We start from the raw sequence: 17635 nt of genomic DNA on the forward strand, positions 1-17635 counted from the left end.
TCACAGAGATTTTTCAACCCCAAGCTAGACGGGATGGTATTTGAAAGTGTACGGCTACAGAATAGACTTTTTTGGCTTTAAAGGAAAGTTACAAGGGGTTGGCAAACACTTCTTCATGGCTTAATATCCGCAACATTTAATAATGTTGTGTTTCTTGTGTTGAAATAATGTTGCAACTTCTCACATTTAGGCTATTGAATAAAATTAAAAACGTAATATAGCCTTCTGATGGTATAGAAAAAAGATGGCTCGAACCCCCCAAAAAGTGTCATAGTATATAAGATTATCTTAGTGTCTCAGGCAGATTCCAAAAGGATGGAATCGAATAGAAAAATCAAACCTGCGGTCCTTATTTCCTTGCCTCCCTAACTGGTTTCTGTGGCTTTCATAGCCTGGGAACTTAGCACGTAGTCTAGCAATTGGGGCTGTCACTCTTGTTGATGAGGAGGAGTTTGCTTTTGTTTTTGTTTTGCTGGTATCATGGATAAAAGAGCTTAGGAAAAGTGAATATCCATATGTATTCTCTCCATCTGACATTGTATCCCCAGCCTCAGGCTTCTCCAGAGCGTTGCTTCTTTATATCTAGGGAAAAGTAATTTTAAAAATTCCCTGCTAAAATGGATCTTGGATGTTCGTTTTCTATTTTCTAAAGGAAGGTTGGCTATTTTGCCCTTGAGCCTTAAGAAATGTTGCTGATTGGCTGTTTGTTATTTTTTAATAGTATATGGCATGTATCCAAGTAAGCATTCCAATGACCTCGACAATAAAACGTGGTTCTTGGCTGCAAGGTCTATTGGGGGATGGCAGGCTGCCAGCCATTCATACATCATTTACAGGTGGCTGTTTCTGACAGGCCAGTGTTAGTTATTGTAAATGAGTGACAGTCCCTATAACTCACCTGTAAGCCTTAGCCTGCCGGCCCAGGGCTTCCGAGATCCCCCGGCCCCTTCACCACACGTGCTCGTCCTCCACGAAGACTCACATGCACAGACCCTCCCGGGCATGCTGCTGCCCGCTCCGGCTCATCAGGACGGCGAGCTACCTTGTATGTGATTGACGATAATTAGGTTTCAACTGCCTTCTGATGCAGAAATACACACTATTACAGCACGGCCAATTCTGCTCCTGCAATCTTGCCTCTGAAAGGGTATTGATTCACTCTTTCACATTTTTAAAAGGTCATGGCAATAATTCCATCTGAACTGTGCTAAGTGAAAATAGTTTGTAGAAATAATATAGTTGCTTCTTAGTTCCATTGTAATTGAAAACCACAATGGCTTGTTTTTTTAGTATATTTTAATTACAGGTGTCTCCTTGCCCCGTCTTCCCCTGATGAAGTGTTTGTGAAGTTATAAAGCCGGCGGCCCTCTGTGGTCATGTCTTCTGGCTTTTTGGCAAAGAGGACTTTCTGTTTTCCTACTGATTAAGGTGAGGCCTGACCAAGCACTGGGTCACACCGCCTTATTAATTTAAGAATTAAAAACAGAAGACTTGAACCTTTTCCCTGGCACTGTCATCTACCTGCGTGCTTTAATAAGATTAGAATATATTGGCTTTGGCGAGCAGGATGCTAAATTTGCTTACTTTCTGCAAATTTTCATTGTAGCTAAACAGCCTTTTCTGGGTTGACTGAAAAATATTATTCTTGCTACTTATCACACCATAATAAAACAAGGTGGCTATGAGAGTGTATATCTCCTGCAATGTACCCACCCTAGCAGGTGACAGGAAACTATGAATGACCTGGCATAAATTACTGGAGTACTCAGATTGCAGTTTGAGACTTTTTTCTACCTCTTCAGCTTTTCCGAGGTAAAAGGGTTTTAAAGTGCTTGAACCGCATGTTTTGGGAAAGCGGATGATCAGATTTCACGCTCTAAGCCGCTCTGGATCTCTCTTCCAGTGAGACGGGGGGAAGACAGTCTCAGCTGTTTCTAGTCTCAAAAATGAGCCCGTTATTGTATTTGCAAACTAAGGGGCATAGTCTCCTCCGGAGCATGGGGATTTCCACACATAATTACCATTAATGCTAATAGCATTTATGTCTGTACAGCCCCACACATCAAGATGAGAATATATTTCCATGTCTTCATGCTGTGAAAGTCCATTTAATATCATTCATTTTACAACTGATTTTTTAAGATGATGTCCACATTCTGTCATGGCATACAGATGCCTAGTTGAAAGTAAATGTGGGAAATATTGGGAAGGATGTGATGGCTAAACTTGTTCGTGTTAATGAAATATTGCTAAACTCAAATCCGTTCATACTCTTTAAACACAATGCTCTAGTCGGCTTTGAAACTGCTGGCATACTTTTCATAGTGTTATAAATTTATCAGCCTAATGGGACATTTTGTAGATGTTTTCCTTTATAAGTGCTTTAACAGGAGTAGGTATTCCATTGATGCAAAATTCAGCTCAGTGTTTCATTTCTTAAAGATGAGAATCATGCATTTAATGTCTTATCAGAAATTAAGTGGTGGATGGTGCCCTTCATCTCTTCAAGGAAAGAAAATTCACTCCCTGCTGAACTCTGCCCTCTTTTGGCCTCTGGGAACATCCCAAGAGCAGGGCATGCTTTGCAGCTGGAAACATCACTGGTCATCGGAATCTGAGGTGGTTCCACCTCTTCATTGTTTATTTGATTGTCTTTATTCCTCGGGCCCAGCAGCCTATTGAAAAGCGCCTTCACGTCTATGCTGGCCAAGCAAATTCAGATCCAGGTCTTGATTGATCTCTCCCAGGACTTTGACCATTAAAGGAAAATAATGGATCTATCTCACCTGTCTAATCTCTGAAACCCTTATCTTTGAGCCAACCCAAAGCAAAAGGGTTCCATGCTTAAAGCATAAAAATAAGAAGGGAGGCTTCCCTGGTGGCGCAGTGGTTGAAAGTCCGCCTGCCGATGCAGGGGACACGGGTTCGTGCCCCGGTCTGGGAAGATCCCACATGCCGCGGAGCGGCTGGGCCCGTGAGCCATGACCGCTGAGCCTGCGCGTCCGGAGCCTGTGCTCCGCAACGGGAGAGGCCACAACGGTGAGAGGCCCGCGTACCGCAAAAAAAAAAAAAAAAAAAGGGACAGGCATGTGCAGAAGTCCTTCCTGAGAGGGCCCTTTGGGCCTTCTTCACAGGTACACAGCCTTCTCTGGAAGAAAGTGAAGGGCTTCACAACAGATCTCAGAAGGCTGCCTAAAAGAGTGAGGTCACTTCTCAGTCGGCCAACCATGCCCAGCTGGGTGACCTCAGGCAAGCCACTGGACCTCTCTGAGCCAGTTTCCTCATCCATAAGATGGAACAGGATGAATACTGAGTGTTTTCCCAGTGCCATGTTGTATTTGGCTTTTATAAATATTGGGATTTTGGTGAATTACAATGAATAACCAGAAGGAAATACTGGTTTCCAAGGGATTATGCAGAGGAGGAGGTGAGAGTCTAGAACACTAGATGCCCTGACACTGTACACTGGTGGATAACATGCTGTCCTAGAGATTAATGCCCAAGTCCGTCCCCTACCTTGATATGTGATTCCTTCGCATTCAACTTGGTGACTTGACTGTTTAACTGCTGCTGTCAGTGACACTGAAATTGAATCTCAAGGGGCGGAAGGCAGGGGGTACTTGGTGAGGAAGTTGTCCCAGCATTAGCATCTTTCCTGGCACCACCAAACTGGCATGTGGGTGTTGCCTTACCTCACCAATCACCAACATTCTCTGGGTTTTTTCCTCGTAAGATCACTATTTCCTCAATCATACTGATCACAGAACTCTTGTTAGCCCCAAAGACATTGCCCTCCAAATTCCCCTGATTCTAGGAATGCACTGTTTTCACCCAGTGCCCTAGAGTTGTGTTTTGTGCACCCATGGCCCCTTCCACTCCACACGTAGTACAGGTGTTTTTGAAAAGACCATTGTTTCACTTTAATCATGTGGATTCCCTTATTCTCATTTTTAGAAAGAAGGCTTCTTTAGTATGAATTCAGTGCTTAATTGGGCACCTACTACGGATCAGCGTCCGGCAAAGACCTGGGGATAGTGTTGAACGATACACCATCCGTGACCTCTATGACTCGAATAGATCACATCTGCAGAGGGTTTAACAATTGCGGAGGACGTTCACATACCTTTTCTCGTGTGCTTTCTACAACAGTTGGGAAAAGTAAGTCTAGCAGATGATAGAATTATTTCTATTTCAAAGGAAAAATGGAAACAGAAAGAATAGACAACTTGCTCAGGATGCCACGGGTTAGTAGGGTTGAGTACTGCCTCCAGGCCATGTCTTCCGACTCCAGACGTCTTGCCGTGTGCCTGCTCAGAGCCACAAGTCAAGACCAAGGTATTCCTGGTTAACACTTCTCAGTGTGTTCCCTGTTTCTGAGATGCATCTGACCCTCTGAGTGAAAGAATAACCCGGGGGCCCCAGTAGCTTGGAAGGGCTGGCAAGATGTTTAACCCAAGTCTATGCCTCGCTTGTTGGCTTCATGCCTCCTTCAGATGCTGAAGCAAGGGCAGCCCATCCACTCTTGAAGTTCCCAAGCTCGCAGTTGTGTACTTTTTGAACTTACACCATTGAGAAATATCAAGGTCAGAACACCGTTGAAGAACCTTCTTCCTCCTAAGTTGCCGCGTTTATATGATATTGTTTTCCATTAAAGAAGGTTCTCTTAAAAATGAGGTTGAGATACCTAAAGAAATTGCTTCAATCAGCAGCAGGGCTTAATGACTGTTAATGGGAAGTGGAGATAGGATAGTAAGTGTTACTTTGATTAATAAGAGAACTGCAGAGAATTTAAATTGTGCCACTGATGGATTATTTTCTTCAAGCTTGATAAGCATTTCTAATTTGTTCTTAAATTTGGTCAATACTGTTAAAGGCAGCAAAATGAAGTATAATTAATTCTATTACTGCCGCTCAGACCAAGTGTTACTAAGAAACAGATTATGATGCAGACGACAGTAGAAGTCCCAGTGTTGACAGTTTGATGCTTTGAATGCCTGTCAGTGCTTGTTAGCCTGAAAGAATGAAGAAAATATTTCTGTACCTTGATTTTGAGATACCTAAAACTGTTTTTTCATCTGTGCGGGGTCCACCAACCTCACACGGGGAATATCAATAAGATGATCAACTGACATTAAAATGATCCTGCTTAGGAGGTATAGAGAGTAAATAAAAGATTGAGATGTACATCAGTTAAAACGTTAAGAGCTGCATGCTCATTTTGAATTAATCACTAAGAAAATGAGATATTGATCTGATGTTGAAAGAAAGCTTTACATATTTCCTCTTTTTCAAGATTCTGCCCCATGCTTTTCTTTACCTAGCAAAGATAGATAAGCAAATAGCACATAATAATTTTAGCAAATAAATAGAAAATTAATTTCATTCAGAACTGTTGATAAGCAGATGGAACTGAGAGAAAGGATATTTTATTTTAGTAGACAATTTTATTTAGCACGAGTGCTGGGGCCTAGGATGGCATGAAATTAGACCTATATCTCCCCTTGTCTTCTGAAAACAGCAGGATGCCCCAGTGTTTTCTGAACAGCTTTTTTTTTCTTGACCTCTTTTAAATCTATGCCTGTCTATTTATTTAAGGAACATAAATCACTTTACAAGTCATGTTAAGAGTCATGTCTGAATGTAGATGGATATACACAAGATCTTACCTACTGATTTTCAGCTTCTTAATTCAGTGATTCTCAGCCTTGCCGTTCATCCTCCAGGGCATCTCTGGTTAATTCAAGGAGTGCTTCCAAGCTCTGAAATGAAAATAGATTAATTCCACTTTACTTTTTTTTTTAAAAGAAAATATGTAATGTGTCAGTCCTATTTTATGGAGTCCACCAAATAACAGCAGGCCGTCACAACTTCAGAAAGACCGGGAATCAGACTCCCCCTGAACATGTGTCCTTCTGTTCACTATTTCTAGGTCTGGTGATTCTTCCAAAGTGTGTAAAGTTGCTGGGTGAGTAGTCTTGGGTTAATTTAAAACCTAAGTGTGTCAGGCTTAATAGTACAGTTATAAAGTTTCTGTGAAGTTCGAATTCCGTTATCAAAAATGTAAACCTTATCTATTATGAATTGAGGACTAATTCTCTTGTCCAGATGTCCCATAAACATAATTTCTGAAGATGGGAGAATTATAGGAAGTACATTTCAGACCAGAATGTGAAAGTCAAGACATTCTAGAAGCCGTTGGCTGGAAAGCTTCACTTTGGAGACAGAGTACTATATCTAGAAAGAGCCAGAACCAGAAGGTGCCGGAAGCCCAGGTTCTGGAGCTGCTTCTGCCACTGCAAAGGGCCACACACCTTTAGATGAGCCTCTTAATTATTCGCAGACTATGTTCTCTCCTCTGGAAGGTGAAAGTTTGGCGGCCCATCTGGTCTCCCACATCCTTTGACCCTTGTAAATGCTGGTGTTTGAGGAAAGCTCAAGCATGAGATGTTTAAATGAGCCTTTTTAAGCCTTTGGCTCCAAATGCTGTGGTCAGATAGTAGAAATGCCCACTGTGCTTCAATCCTGTGATCTCCTAGGGTGGATAACACTCTGCAAATGGAAGGTGGCCTCCACACCCACCACATACCTGTGCTCCTTCCTGGGGGCAGAATGGTGAGTCAGCCTGGCCCATCTGTGCCTTCGAGAAGCTTAAACGCTAGCGGGGAGGCAAGCAGGAAGCAAGGGAATAAACCATCGCGTAAGTGAGATATTCTTTCGACGAGTGCATTGAAGAGACGCAAACCAGGAAATGTCTGCATCAGATGGGGTCAGAGAAGACTCTCTGGCAGGGGGAAATGGAGAGTGAGAAACTGACCCAGGCAGAAGCGGATAAGGGGAAATAGGGAAGGGAGAATTCCAGGCTTGTTTGCCTGGAAGATTAAAGGCAGAAAGAAACATCGTTCTCTTCTGCATCGTCTCATTGCCTTGTCTGCACTTTTCTTCTCTATTACATACACTTGCAAGGTGTTCTTGTTAATTCAAGAAAAACCAAGCAGAGAAAACATCGCTTCCATTGTTTTTTACTCAGTCATTCTCACCTCTAGCAACTCAAATAATTTTGCCTTTGGTTTTCCAGATTGCTGCCGACAATTCAAGTTTAAAAACCTAGAGTTGGGTTATTTCCATTCACACTGTATCTCTGTGTTTGCCCATAGAATTTGGTACAACTTACATCCTTAGAATTACTGTAGAATGCTCAGAGGTGTGAAACGCCATTTCGAGTAATGCCTTTCTTCAGTTAATATAGATAAATATTGATGGCGGCGGGGAGCAGTAAAACAAGTCATTAAATACTCCAGTGCACGTGCGTCCCACACATGGCTGGAAGTTACAGAAATCACACCAGGCTCCGAGAAAACCACTGCACATGATCAGAGCGCTTGCATGCCCAGCTCCCTCATGCCAAGTTGGAAAACAGGGCGTGTGGCGGAGGCATGGACACCAACAGGAGAGACTGGGCACTGGGACTGGAATGGCACTGCCGGTCCATTCTGCCCACGGTGCCTTCTGCTACCGCCCTAATGAATTCCTGGGTGAGGCAGAGACCTGTGAAAAATCACAATCAGCAGCATAAGGGAGCTCTGGTGCTCCGAAAACAAAGAAACTTTAAATCTAAAGTAGTAACCCTATAAAACCAGCTAAGGATTTGGAGAGTAATAAACCCCTCCTCTGCTGCCATGGGATTGTTTGACAGCAGTGTCTGTGTCCATGCGGAACCTGGCCTGGGTCACCTAGGGGAGTGGAGGGACCGGCTGATGGGGCCAGATCACACGGTTGTTGCTTGATTCCTAGGATGAAAAACGAAAGGAACCGTTTCCTCATTTTATAACCCTGTCGCCAAGGATGCCAGTCTGCTATAGATTTTGAAGCTCCGCAGTGCGGGGTACCCTTTCTTCAAGGTGTTTTTAATGGGCTCTGGGTTGTCAAAGACTCCGCTCTGATAATGAGGCTGTGAGCCCCGCGTGAGGAGAAAGCTCTGTAATGAGGTAGGAGGACAATTTGTTACAGTGATGTGGTTACTTGGCCATAATATCTTTTTGAGGTTTATTAAATCATATAAAATTTCAATTTACACTGTAATATTCTATAAAAGATGGAGCACACAGAAGTAATAAGTATGACAACATTTCTTTCATTTATGAATCGTACTGTTGATTGTGTTAACACTGTCACTTCCAGCAGCAGGATTATTTAGGTCGGGACAGTAATTTTCTATCTCCAGTTTAATTTTGTAAAAGTTAATTACAAATTAGAATAAAATGAATGCAGTTATGGAAGGCAGCAAAATGCTGAGACAGGATGTTATTGGGGGGAAATATTTACGCAGGTTGCTCCTGGTGGAGATCAGTGTTATGGAAACCCAGGACTTCTGGCCTCCATGTCACCCATTTGTTGGAGGAAGAGAAGCTCTGGGGTTGATCTACTAGGAAATGAACTGTCCTTGGGGGAACTTAGGGAATCTCAGTGCTCATTCTGGTGAAACCGCTTCCTTTCCCAGACAGGTCACAAAGCTTGTCCCTGTCGCCCAGCAAGGAGGTGACAGAATGAGGATTAGAATTCCAGTCTCCTGACACCAGGTCAGTCAACTTTCATTTCACTCTAAGGTGGGTGTAGATTTGTTTCTGCCTTAAAAGGTGGACAGGGAGGTGTGTAGGGGATAGAGGAGGTAGAAAGTTTCTCCAGATCTCACCACAAGCCAATCTGTGCCCTGGGAGACGGAAAATTGAAATGCAAGTAGCATTTCAAGGGGACCTTCCCAGTCATCTTTTCCTCCCCTGTTGAACCCTTTTTCCATTTCCTAACAACAAAGTTTCTTCGATAGACTTTCTACCAAAACAACTCAGCCGTAGAGCTGGTTACAACCCTGCAGGAGTTGCTCTGGCCAACCCGGCCACCAAGAGAGAAAGGAGCACCAGAGACAGAGACTGAGCCAGAAGAGGAGAGGATTCCCAGGCCCTGGATATGAAACCCCAGTCCTTCATGTCCCTTCCCCACCATTTCCCCATGTGTGCTGTGCTCTGTTCCCCTGGGACTTGGTCAAGGGTGTTTTGCCTCTCGCTGAGAAGGTGGGTGAGCTTAATGGCACCCCGTTTATGTCCTTCCACATTCACCCCACTCTTCCCAATCACGTGGTCTCTTCCCCTTCCCATCCTCGCTACCGTACTTCAGCCATGTCGGGGCCCTTTGTGATATCAAGATTGGCTTGCTAGGTGAGAGGCTTTTATATTTAGTTTTTAATAGAGCAAAAACGACTCTAAATTTGTTCATATTCTTTAGGTTACATAGGACAAATTACAGATAAGTGAATCAGTAATGAAATTTGTAATGAGAATTTCTCAAGTATGAAATGTTGGCGCAAGGAAAGTTAATTGTGGGATTTTTACAGCCATTATAGTTTATATCATAAATGCAAAAATGACGAGGGCCATTTAATTACAGTAGGAACACACTCAATTTTTATGGAGTGCCATTGTGTTAAAGAGGTACTTGGAGCATTAAGAGCAAATACCGTCCTAACAGTGGGTCCAGGTAGCTTTCGAAACATCAAATAAATATGCTATTGCTACAAAATTGTTCCTTAGATACTGTAATTGACACGATGACTAATGAGATGGGTTTATTCTCACAGCTTCACACACTCAATTTACAGTGTCTGAAAGTTATTTTTTCTGCCATCCACAGACCTGGAAGGAAGCAGAAAAATCCCTCTTGGAAAACACTATCTCTGCTGCTTCTCTAATTAACCTTCAAAAATGCATTTTGAAATATAGAAGTTGGTGCCTGGCGTAGGAATTGGATTGCCTCAGAAAAAAAAAAAAGACCCAAGTACTAATTTGTTCCTTATTAAGTATCTGACATGTCAAAATTACAGGCAGTTAATGTCTTGGTGCTTTTCAGCAGGGCTGGAGACAGCTTTTCTTGTGGGCCAGGCACAGCGGGTGGCTCTGGTACCAGGTACCCCGAAGCCAGAGCTGTCTCCACTGCACCCCCCAGCCCAGGTCTTCCTTTTACTAACCCCCATCCAGCCAGGGTCCTGTGGGCGACAGATTCCCTGATCTCTACGGAAGGAGGACATCTAGGGGGACTGACTGGGAATCGTGGAGCATCCCCCATCATTGGGGGTTTGGGGGGAATGCATCCCCTCCTCACCTTGTCACCCCAGGCCTCAGAGGCTTCCAGAATAGGAAAGAAGAGTTAATAGGAAGAAGAGCCATATTCACTCTGGACCCCTGAACATGTTTCAGATTGTTTTGGAAACCCAGGGTAGAGGTACCCCCATTATTTTGGAAATCTAGGGAGGGTGTCCCTCTCTCCATTATCCAGTGAAGTCCCTGGGAGGAGGTTCTTCTAGGCAATATTCCTTTCCCTAGTAAAAGCAAAGGAAAGATATATGTGGTCTCCCATGTCTAATCAATGGAGCCAGAATTCAAGAACTGTTGATTTGGAAAACCTGCATTCAAGACCCTGCTCTGCCGCGCAGTAACCACAAAACTTTGCCTGCTCGTCTGGAAAACAAGAAAGCAATAATGATCCCGGTTTCCCGGAGATATTGTAAACACCTGATAATTTAGTGAAGAATCTGTAAATATAAAATCAGGATCTCACACGTTCTCGGCAGCTTTATTCACAGTAGCCAAGGGATAGAGGCAACTCATGTCCACAGATAAACAAAATGGAGTAAATACACACAACAGAATATTATTCATCCTTTAAAAAGGAAGGAATTTCTAACACGTGCTACAACATGGATGAACGCGGAGGACATGTTAAGTGAAATAAGCCCGTCACAAAAGGACAAATACTGTGTGATTCGACTTATATGAGGTACCCAGAGTAGTCAGATCTATAGAGGCAGAAAGCAGAATGGTGGTTGCCAGAGGAGAATGGGGAGTTATTGTTTAACAGGTGCAGTGTTTCAGTTTTGCAAGATGAAAAGAGGTCTGGAGATGGAAGGTGGTGTTGGCTTTACAACAGTGCGAATGTACTTAATGCCACAAAACTGTACACTTAAATGTGGTTAAGGTAGTAAACTTTATGTGTATTTTACCATAATTATTTATGTGTTTTATGGTTCCCTTATTATATTAATGTGGATATTTATTTCATTTATGTACATTAATTTTATTCTAGGTTAGAATTCAATTCTATCGTTATTTATTCTGTTGCTCAGATTGTTTCAGCTTTTGGCTCCTTCATAGCTCCTGTGATTTTCTTTAACAGACTCTCATGCTTTTATTGGAGCATTTTCCTATTTTCTGGCACTCAAGATGTTCCAGGCTCATCTGGTGTTTTCCATGCCCTGTCTGAGAATCAGCCACTTCTTCAAAAGCCCTGAAACCTTTTATTGGAGAGTGGTGTGTAGAGACCCTGATATTGGGTTGTAGGTGTGCTCATCATTACTGAGGTGGTATTGCTTTTAGCCCCTCATATCTTTTTCTTTCTCTCTCTCTGTATATATATTAAAAACCATGGATTTATACTGATACCTATGATTCCAAACTAATACCCCAGGGGTCATTTTTTTTTTTTTTTTTTTTGCGGTATGCGGGCCTCTCACTGCCGTGGCCTCTCCCGTTGCGGAGCACAGGCTCCGGACGCGCAGGCTCAGCGGCCACGGCTCACGGACCCAGCCGCTCCGCGGCATGTGGGATCTTCCCGGACCAGGGCACGAACCCATGTCCCCTGCATCGGCAGGCGGATTCCCAACCACTGCGCCACCAGGGAAGCCCCCAGGGGTCATTTTATACTGGTTCCTCTTCTTATTTGTAACATCCTTCTCCAACAGTGAGAACCCAGCTCTCATTTATCTATGATATATTTACTTATTTGTTCAATTCCACTATATACATAAAGTAGTTCCAGACCTGCTAACCCATACTCCTATAAGAAACAGTGTTTATACACAGTTCTTTTTGTCCTTAGCCTCGCAGTACCCAGTCTGGTTGCAATAGAGTTCATTCATTTGTTAGTCTTTGTATCCCATTTTGGGTCTCCCCATCCACGTCCTGGTTGCTTTGAATTATCTATTTATTTATTTACTGGGGGGATATGTGAAGCATTACTATGGTCTAAGAGGAAGAGTTGGTTACATAAGATGTTCTCAGAGAAGGATGGCTCCCTCCTCCTCCTGCCCACCCTCTCCCATTTTCCTCTTCTCTCCACCCTTCCCACCTGCCTCCCGTAGGTAGCCAACAACCTTGGTTTCTGATTTATCCTCTCTGTATTTCTTTTGCACAAGTGATCAGACACCTATTTTCTTATATCCCCTTCTTACACAAAGGGTAGCATACTATAAACACTCTTTTGGACTTTGCTTTTTTCACTGAATAGTATGACATGGAATCTTTACATTTTTCAAAATGGGGCATGAGTGTCAAAAGGCTGAGAGGTGCTAGGCGGCTGGACAGTCTTCAATCACTTTGAAATAGAAGGATTCTAATGGAAGACCAGAAAGGTCCAGTCTAGAAGACGAGTCTAGAAAGACTAAATGGTCCGTGCTTTCAAAGACCCTCCAAGGGAACTAAGAAGACTAAATGTGTCTGCGTGGAAAAAAAATTGTCAACCTGCTGAAAAGAATTGCATCCTCCTAATATGCCAGGAGAAAAGTAACAACAACAACTTTGTCAATGAAACTCCGGGGGAAAAAGAGCAAAGCAATAATAATAATGCAAGGCAGCTGAAAGCTCCCGGATTTAGAGAAATCCCGAGTTTCGGCTGAAAATGACCCAGCTTCCGGCTCTTTGCAGGTCATGTGTCACTTAACTTCCTTCAGTCCACTCCCTGTGTTGGGTCCCTTATGTCAGTGTTTCTCAGACCTCAGTGTGCACCAAAATCCCCTATCTTTTTAAAATGCAGGTTCTGCTTCAAGAGGTCTGAAGTATGGCCTGAGATTCTGCATTTCTAACCAGCTCCCAGGTCATGCCAGCACTGCTGGTCCAGGGTCCATACTCTACGTAGCAAGACCTTGTATGGTCTCTGTGACTCAGGTACCAAGAACTTGTTCCTTCAATATGGAATCAATGTGATTGTCCACAATACACAAAAATCCCAAGAAAAAACTGACTCATACACTCCTGGCTTTGCATTCATCTGTTTACTAAACTGTCTGGCATTCCTGATCGGATTAGAAGACAACAACATAAAAGCATTAAAATGTGCTTACTGATGCCTATGATTTACCACAAAACAAAAGCTTTACGTTCACTGAAAAGCAGATCCTAAGCCTTTATAGATATGCCTGTTGTTCAGGGCAGATTCCACACAGGTATTTGCTGAATTTCTCTGATGTGTGCAAGACAGGATTGAAATTAAAAGAACCTTAGCCTCTGGCGGATTTTGATTTTAGTTCCATCTAAGGAGGGTTAATTAGACCTTGGACTTGCTTCAGGATAGCGATCAGTGTGTAACACAGTACTGACTCTGCAAAACCCTCTCCCTCTATCTCAGGTTTCCTGAATTGAATTCTTGTTCATGAATATAGAATAAACTCACACGCACACTGTACCTCCTTAATGCCTCTCAAAATTTTTTTGGAAAATACGTGTGCTTCTAAGTCCAAGAAAGACAGGAAACATATTTTCACACCAGCTTCGGGTCCCTATATTAAGAAAGTACACATTGTAAAAGAACTTTCCATGGTCAGTGTCAATGTATGAGGGTTAGCACACAAGTTCTACAGCACACTTAGTAAATAAATTATGAGTTAATTCAAATGTTCCTGGGAGAAGAAAATATTTAATAGGTTTAGCAGGAAGCTCTTGCCCACATCAGCATCTGTGGGACCAGGAGCACATTCACTGTCTTCTGTGGAAGCAACACTTGGCTTGATCTTCCTTTAGACACAGCCCCGGGGTTCTTGGGAAGCGCCGTTGATCCATCCAAGAGCCTCATGCAGGCTTGAAATCAGGGCACGTTCTTTCCTTCACCCACTCCCTCTGATTACATTTGATTATCTAGCCCCATAACAAGTCCGATTCCAGGCTTCTGGGGGTGTCCACCTTATGTCTCAGACCCCTCCCCTCATCGGCCCCACCGGCCCAGGCCCCTGCTCTCTCACCTAAGGTACTGCAATAGCCTCGCACCTGCCCCTGACGTCGTAAGTTCAAGTCCCTCTGTGCCGCTGTCCCAAGAAACTAGCCACAGCACAGGTTTGATCATGTCCCAGCCGCCGCCTCCAGGACCTTCCACAGGCCGCCCAACTGACAACAGATTTCTCCATGCGGACTCAGTCCAGCCTCCCACCTCGTCCTTCCTATGCATCCGCGGGAAACCTGTGCTGTATTATTCCCTCAGTGGCGGGCTTCTTGCCCACCCTGAGCCCCTGCTCTCAGTCTTCCTTCAGTCTAGGTTTTCATCCCACCTACACCCAATCTTTGCCTACTGCAGTCTCACTCATCTCAAAAAGTCCATCCTTCATCCACAAAGCATTTCCTGAGCCCACAAATGGAAATTATTTCCCTCCCCTTTAACGGTGGCACACAGCTTACGATCCGCCCCATTCTGCCTCGTGTGGCAATGGGTCTTGTCTTAGTCTCCACGTGTGGTCATCATAGTGGACACACTGCCAGGTCCCTCCGTGGGCGGTGGGACCATGAACTTGTCGTGGACAATGCACAGGGAGTGGAAGCGATGTGTGACCCTCCTGGGTTAAGTGTTGAACTGCTGGAGCGAGCACTCCGTGTCTCTTTCTTCCCTGATCCTGGGAGACCTTCAGGGTTGGAGGTGGTGGCTGCCTTGTCAGGCCGGTTCCTTGAATGACTGGTGAGCAGAGACCCCAGCTGACCTGCAAGAGACATGCAGCATATGTGAGAAATAAAGGTTGGATATTTTTAAGTCATTGAGATTTTGAGGTTGTTCCATGCAGCTAGGAATTTTGCCTTTGCATTAGAAATATCTATGACATCTAACACGGTGTGAAAGTGTGGAATTAAGTTTAACCCAACTGCATCCAGTGTAAAATGACAAGGCAGGAACACCAGTGAGCAGGCAGGCAGTGTTGCCTAATGGTCAGGGGCAGGCCCCCTGGAGTCAGGCTGCCATTTCTCAGCTTCACGATTAGAGCAAGGGATCACTACACCTAAGCTTCAGTTTCCCCATCCATGAAGGGGATAATAGCACAACCTCCATTAGCGGTAGAACCTCCTGGTTCTAGTGAGGATCAAGTGAGGTAATGCATATGTACATTGTAAACAGCCAATAAATGTCAGCTGTTATTAGCCGTTGTTATTATTATTAGTAGTAGTAGTAATGCAGTCAGTTTCCCAGTAGTACTTAGTGAAACTTAACTACAGGGCTGGACAAAGAAGAAATATCTGGAAATCAAGTAACGTTAGGACTAGCATCCCAGCAGCCAAGGACAGAAGACTCCGCACTGAGGGACCAGCGCAGAAAAGGCTGCCCAGCCGCTGCCAGCCTCCTCCAGTGGCCCCCAGTCTGCTAACTTCAGGCAGCGCAGCTGCTGAGCCCTTCACAACTGAAGGCAGAGGAGCCAGGAGGCCAGCTGCGGCCTCTCAAGGACGCCAGTGGCTCAAAGGACATCAGGCCCTTTACCCACATCTGCTCTCAGAGGCCCTGATTTTAAACTCCACGAACAAGATGTATGTGTTGCTACCAAAGACAGAGCATAAGCTAATGTCACCAGCAGGGAAGAATAATAAGCAAATGTGTTAATTAAGGCTAATTAGTGTTCTATTTTTATCTCTAATCATTTCTTAGAACCAAAGAAGAAATCATTATAGTCCACTGTGTCTCCAGGGAAAGATTTTGTATTTGCATTTTTACATATGGGCTACACTTTCTATGTCATGCATTTTATCAGGATCCTAGGCACAATAGTTTGTATACAGTTACCTGTAGTCACGCCTAAGTTCTACTTACGCTAACATATATATGATTGTCCTTCTTGATAACAGAATAAACAGAGCTCAAATTTCTTCCTTTGCACGTGCTCACTAGTATTTGTTGAGTGGCCACAATCCCTGCCCCCAGGAAGGAGATATATTTATTTATATTCATTCTAGAAAGAGGTTCAGACAAGCGGCTGACTTGGTAACTCAGAAGAATTCTGACGGACATGGAGAAGTGTCTAGAGGATGTCACAGGGCTCTGTGCTTGCCTCGGGTGAATATTTTTATCATTGACTTGGTTGAACACGAAGAAGAAATACTTCTCAAGTTCACAGAGTTACCAGTGGGAGAAACAGCTACTTCAGAGGTGACACATTCAGGATTCAAAATGTCCTGATTATGTCATCTAAAACACAGGGCTAAAACACAGCTGATACCACAATGAGGAAGCTAATAAAAATAAATGCAAAGTCCTGCATTTAGGTTCACAGAAGCCATTACACAAACGCGATCACAATGGTTCATGTGAAAGACGTGTGGGTTGAGCTTGGCTGTGAGCTCAGAGGGTGCCCACCACGCGGGTGTTTCCCCATGTGTGAGATGCAGTACTGGGCCACAAGGACTCTGTCGTGGACTTCAAATGGGTACCTCAGTGGACAAGAGAAATTGAGAGGAATTAAGAAGGTAAAGTGTCTGTAAACAATCTGAAATGAAGAATAAATATTTAAACAGAAAAATATCAACAAATGACCCAAAAGTACTATAGATGTGTTCAAAAATATCAAGGATTATGAAGTTGAAAATGGAGAACACACGTTCTATCTGTTCTGGAGGCTGGATGTCAACTTAGCAGGACATGTCTCATAAGTAGCGCCATCCAGTGTTTTCAGAGGGGCTTAACAGAAATGAGCTTGTCCTGGAAGCTCCCATATCAAAGTGGCCTTAGCATTCCTCAGGGATCTGTGTCAGGGAGAGAGGCTTCTACCTTGGCCTTTATCCTAAATGGCTCTATCCAGGCCTACACCAGAGCTGTGAACGGGATGGACTTATTCTGTCATGGAATTTGCCGTCTTCTTATAAGGACACACTTTTAATTCTATAATGGAAAACAGTGGAAAAATAGAATTTGCTTCACATACATTCACCCTAATATATATTTAAATGTATAAGTATATAAAACATATTTTTTAAAAAGGTCAATCTGTTTACCAAGGATTTTAGCTCTCACCCAATTTACAAACCAGACCTTGCTGTGTGGTGTGCTACAGGCACAAGATGCTACGGCTGGGTCACGAGCAGTCGTTCTAGAAAATTGGGACGCTGGGCCACCCTGTCACATAGTCTTCTCCAAGCCCACTGGACAACAGATCCGTTGAAATCCCAACGTGAAAGAAGTTTACGCAGCTCTTTTCTCCTGTATAATAGATGCTCTGTCGAGTAGTGTGTTCCGTGCTGTGACAATTCATTCCTGCACTTGTGACAGGACCGCCAGCTGATTTCACTATGCTCAATTAGGAGGAAATGCATATTTTAATCTGCCCCGTGGTGAGGTCACACTTTGCTCAGCGGCCTTGGCAAACCAGCCATTTAACCATTTAGGTGGGTGGAGGTTTCCTCACCAGGATGTCATTCGGCTGCCAGCAGCCTCTCTATTCTCATTCTGTTGCCAACACATTTCCCGGGTTCCAGAGTATAAACAATTAAAGGCCACTCCATCATTCTCGGAGCCGCTGCGCTGCAGCCCAGCCCCTTCGGCTCCACCGCCGTCCTGGTGCCGTGTGCACGCAGCT

At 43.9% G+C, this 17635-nt stretch overlaps 1 long non-coding RNA gene across 3 annotated transcripts in view; it reads right to left on the minus strand.

Moving 5' to 3' along the window:
• Positions 1-5344: 5344 nt before the first annotated feature.
• The window catches only part of LOC113618306 (uncharacterized), a 32164-nt gene continuing 19873 nt past the window's right edge, over positions 5345-17635 (minus strand). For 2 of the 3 annotated variants that reach the window (XR_003431962.1, XR_003431961.1), the window contains one exon: positions 11708-14782. This is a non-coding gene — a long non-coding RNA (uncharacterized LOC113618306). Of the gene's footprint in view, positions 5760-11707; positions 14783-17635 lie in introns of those variants that run through there. The other variant, XR_003431963.1, reaches the window with a different exon arrangement.

This window comes from Aethalodelphis obliquidens, unplaced genomic scaffold (assembly GCF_003676395.1).
Source record: "Aethalodelphis obliquidens isolate GAN/ISIS:26980383/991018 unplaced genomic scaffold, ASM367639v1 scaffold5, whole genome shotgun sequence".
NCBI classification, from domain to species: domain Eukaryota; kingdom Metazoa; phylum Chordata; class Mammalia; order Artiodactyla; family Delphinidae; genus Aethalodelphis; species Aethalodelphis obliquidens.